We start from the raw sequence: 5,822 nt of genomic DNA on the forward strand, positions 1-5,822 counted from the left end.
AATAATTTTGCACTTGGAACGCAGTTTATAAATTGTTGGATTGAGCTCCTCTACTTAATAATTCCCAATTCGAGCACTGAATATAACCATAGATTAAAATTCAAATTCAAAACTAAAAAAAAATAAAAGTTAATAAAAACCAGTAACAAAGTCAAAATATAACACTAAAATAATCAATACACATTTTCATTTTGTACTGCACTATTCCGATTTCGTACTACACTAATAGTGTCGTACTGCACACTATTTTAGGCCGTGAGTCACACTAGTAGTCCGGAGTAGTAGGTACTCCGGAACTAATTTATTATTTGATAACATTGTCGATAAAGCTGAGGGGCTCGGCTCACGACTAGCGTCAGATATCATAATAATTGGTGTAATAATACGTGAAAATAATAAATTACAAAATATTGGCAACGTGAATTTGGCTCCATCGCACAAAATATTCTATGCTCAATCGTGTTGCTAAAAAGGTCTATGCTCAATCGTGCTTTACCGATTGATACACCTTACCACGGTTGTAGATTAACAAAGAAAAAATTTAATTATCGTTTCTAAGTCCATATACCAGCATATACAATCACCACGATTAAAGATATCTACTATTTATATTATTCAAAACGTTCTATTGCACTAAGGTATAATTAAAAACGTGCTATTGCTGGTGATAGCACGTTTGTCGTTATGCATCAATTAACATTTGATTGTTAGAAAAGTATGTAAGAAATTTAAAAAAAAATGATTTTGATGTTGCCAATCTTTTCAAAAAAATATTTTACATATGACACCAATCATTTTGGAATTTAATATTCATTCATATTTGCATACAAGTTTTTTTTTTCATTTTACCAACATTTCAAATTTTGGTAATAGCACGTTTTGGATCGTTGCCCTTCAATTTGGAAAAAATATGTTTGGTTTGTTTCAATAGTTTCTCTGATATAAATGTCTAAAAACTAGAAATGTATGAAGAATTATCATCAAATAAGATTTTCATCCACTTCTGATTAACATGGTTACAAATTGCAATTAAAATTATTACATTATATCTTAATGGCTTAATTCTTTGCTGAAGTAAGCCAATCAAAACAAGTTGTTAACACCGGGCTAGTGTACCGTTTCCGGATTTATTATATTATTATTAAAAAGAAACCTCAGAGCAACACTTTGGTATTAATTTTTACTACATAGTTTAACATAATATCATAAGTTCACATAATAATATAATATATTATATTACCAACAATTCTTTGTTGACTTAAAAACATTAATATTAAATTAGGTACCAAACAAAAACTATGGATGATAATATATTATAACCTAAATTATATTATTTAATATTCATCACACATAATTAATTTTCATGTGTACACCTAGTTTATAACTTTTCTGGATTATTAAATAATAAAACATATTTTATGTCTCGTATCTTATGGAATTATTCATGAAACATATTTGCAGACTCCTCAGAATTAAATTTAATTATTTTATCTAGACTTGCATCAAATAACAAAAAACAATTTTAAATTCATTTAGTATTTTGTGATTAATATATATACCTATAGGTTATTTATTTTATTATTCTTGAAATTATAGTCTTTGAATAGGTACATCGTAAATAAGACACCCACCAATAGATTTTAAGTTATTATATGATGATATTTTGAAAGCTTGATTATTATTATTATTAGGTTAATAAAATGATAACAAAATATAATATTAATTACTGAGTTTTAAATTTAATAAATTGATGATCTAAACATTAGTTACAATATTTACACGTATGGAATCATTTTTTAAGCCAGTTGAATATAAAAAGTGTCACAAAAGAAACTTTTTATGATATCGTGGTATTAATAAATTTGTTTAACACGAAATGTACTTAACTGAAATAATCCAAAGTTACATTGTAACACTTAATTAACTTATTTATAAAAAGAACAAATCCCCTTATACTAAAATTAGTGAAATATAATTGGAGTTTTACATTTTTAATTTTTTAGAGTCTCCAAGGATCAAGGATGCCGTATGAAAAGTTTTAACATTAAAGTTTTAACGATGAAAAATGTCTAATTTAAAAAGTTAAAGTAATGAAAACTTGATTGTATGCTCTCTGCGAGATGTCATCTGTTACTAGCGAACGCTGTGTCTACTTTGTACAGTTCTTAGTTCATACACACGATTAATTCTTGGATCCATACACAGACACGTTGGAATTCGTTTATATATTTTCTCGAGATTACCTGGTGAACAACATTGCTATTCAACCCTACACGTTGGATAATGGTGATAACTTCTCCCTGGGGTAGAGATTCTGCACGCACTCCTATTTACATACAATTTGGATGATAACATTAATAATATTGATGAATATAATAAATAATGTGATATTGTGAAAAGTTTATATATATTTTAATCCCTAATATTAAAAACCTTTAGGGCTTTTAAAAATCCATAACAGTTTAACATGGTTGTTTGGTCGGTATAATAAGTATTGTGAAGTGACAGATTTTAAAAATGTAAAACGAATGAAATTTAACCTACTCTTTTGGCATTTCAATTTAAAACTAAAAACTATTAAAACTTTTTTAGTTTAAACGGTGACTATTCAAATTATTATCATTTAAACTTTTAAATTTATGTGATGATATTTATATAATGTTTTGGATGAAATGAGTTTTGGTAATTGACAAATTCTTGATGAGATCAAATTATTTACTATATGTACATTTTTAAGTGAAATATATTTAGAATAAATAGATCTGGACACTTAAAAATTAATTTGAAGTAAGTACATATTCATTTGATAGAAAAAGTAACCTTTAGGACAAGATAGTGGATAATAAAATTATATGACCTACTGTTCACGAATTTAAAAAGGACCTTTCCTTGTAGATAAGGTTCGTTTACTGGATGTCCGTTTCATAAAAAATATTGATTTCGTGAAATTGATACGACATATTATAATGTAATATTATATACCATATTATACCCTGTGGTGGTTTAAGAGGGTAAACATTAATTTCCAAACGGAAATTTAAATTTTCTCTCTAGCTACAACTTATTATCTTTAGTTTTATATTCTAAAGTTAAGGATTTTTTTGAAAATTATAATTATTTATAATTTATTTTTAATCGTAGGTACCTGGCGCTAAATATTGATATGCGCAAAATATCACTCAAGTACACCATGTGTACCTACATATGTTTTATTAAAACAACTAATATTTGAAATTTTTTTTTAATGGCATACATTATATGTAGATGATTGTATTTAAACATATTATTAAACTAAATTAATATAGTAAGCAAAATATTTTTAAACCATGGAACTAATTGTTAAATACTTAATAATATATTTATTACTTTATAATAATATTCCTAGTGGGATGATTATGTATCATAAATATAACTTATAATATTAATCTTTTTAAATAAAGTTGATATATATTCTGCCTGAAAATATACAGTATTTTTATTGTACCACACTTTAGTGTCGCTAATGTCTAAAAATGTACTATGATATTTAAGTATTATCTGTTAATTATTCATATATCTAGATACTAACACAAACATATACATACAATAAAGTTTGGATCCTATCCAGTTTCACTGTCTAAACTATAAGCTAAATTAATTATACTTAAGACTATTAAAATTACTGTTGAAATATAATAGAATTTAATGAAATAAAATACGTACTATATTGACTCTATTAAATTTTAAATAAATGCTCATGCATGTTATAATATATATATATATTATAAATTGATAAAATCTAAAATAAAATATTAAAAATCAGATCTAACAGACTTGGTACAAATAGGAGCAGATCTCACCGATGTTTCACAGTGACACTGGCGTGTGATCTTTATGAGAAGGATATTTTATATATTTTTCCAGTATTGTTGTTTAATATGTGCTACTGAAATAATAAAATAAGCAGGCAATGCAACATATATAATGCTCATTAAAAAGTTAATGCATTTAAATTAAGTTGAATGTCGAGTTTGTTTTAATAACGCACTTATTTAAGTTGAACTTCAACTTCAGTTTTTGCACATGCATTAAACTGTCACAATTAGGCTAATTTAAAATTGTCTGCAGTATCAGAGAAATGTTGGTACTTTTTTCAAATGTGTATGTAAGATAAAAACATTCATTCTTATAAGTTATAGGTATATTATTATGATGACAAAAAAAAATGTTATTCTAATAAATAATTACAAAATGCACCTTAAAATTACAGATAGCTGTTAAATATATATACGAATTGTATCCAATCGATAATAGGTGTAATCATAGGCTCAAACAGGGTTAGGTTAGGGTTAGGGTTTAGGGTTAGGTATGTATTAGCATTTAGCACCCCTAGTTTTAAAATCAGAACCCTCCAAAATGTTTGATATTGATTTATTAAGACTTCTGCTTACAAAAATAAACCAATAACGGCTTGTCATTAGATAACAGACTATCCGAGTATGATGAAATATAAAAAAATGTTATTCGAAAATTTAATTTTTTTTCTAGTTCAAATCAATTTTTAGAACATTATCTATTATTTACCAATTTAATATTTCTATCTTCTATGAAACCCAGACGGCGGTCATAGTAAGACGTTCAGCAGCGACTCGACGCTATGACAATACTATTGCGGAGTATTTACTAATATTATTATAAACTTCAAAACACGGTACAGCACTAAAGCCCCGTGCCCACATCTAATTTGGACAAATTCCAATTTACGGTTTACGAACCACTATTCCCAGGTCTTAAAATTGATTTAAAAATCGATAAAAATCGTTAAAAATCATCTAAGAAATCAAGTGATATCAAATTCAAATATATTTTTTAATGATATTCAAAATCTATATTGAAATCGAAAATAAATTAATTTGATTATTTATACCAAAATAATAATTGTTTTATGTATTTTTTATAGCATACAAATATAGATTTAAAATTTTAAAAAAAATAATTTAAATTTAAAATTTAACAATAGTCGATAGGTCTATAATGTATTTATTTGTAGATAATAATAAATAATTAATATTTCGTATTTTTAGGGAAATTACATGGCCGTGCGAACAACAACAGATTTCTCGTAGTTAGAAATAAAAATAAAAATCATAAAAATATAAAATTGATATTTTGAATCGAAAAAAAAGAAAAACTATGTTCAAAATCTAATCAAAAACCAAAATACAACTAAATCAATAATGTGCAACAATATAAAAATCATAAAATTGCAATATCAATATATAATTTATTATTTAAATTTAAATCAGAAAACAACAAATATTTATAAGTGGAAATTAAATTAAAACTTTTCATTTTGATTTCATGCTCTACACTTTTTAGTATGCAAAAATTAACTTTAATGTGCACATCCTTGGGTATGGAATTACAATCATATAGACACACAAACAAATATTGCCTTCATTAATATATATTAAACTTATGATTTTTTATTAAACGTGATATTATTTTATTTTATTCGCCAATTGGCTTTAAGACTTGTATAAAAGTACAATACATTTTATCAAAGGACTTATCCTAAAAGCTTTATGAAATTAATAACATTTTTTCCTTACAAATATAAACATAACATACGAATTTTAAAAAATTTGTATACCTACGTGTTTTTTTAAAATTATCAATCTTTGGATTGCCACCGAAACTACTATACGTAGTATGTGCAACTAGGTACGCTCCAACTGGTGCAAATCATCTCCAATAAATTTGAAATTACAGGTGTTGATTAATGTCATCGGGTACGATCACCTGTTAAACGTGTAAAAATATTGTCATTATTGATTACTTGG

The sequence above is a fragment of the Acyrthosiphon pisum genome, chromosome A2 (genome assembly GCF_005508785.2).
Source record: "Acyrthosiphon pisum isolate AL4f chromosome A2, pea_aphid_22Mar2018_4r6ur, whole genome shotgun sequence".
Classification (NCBI taxonomy): Eukaryota; Metazoa; Arthropoda; class Insecta; order Hemiptera; family Aphididae; genus Acyrthosiphon; species Acyrthosiphon pisum.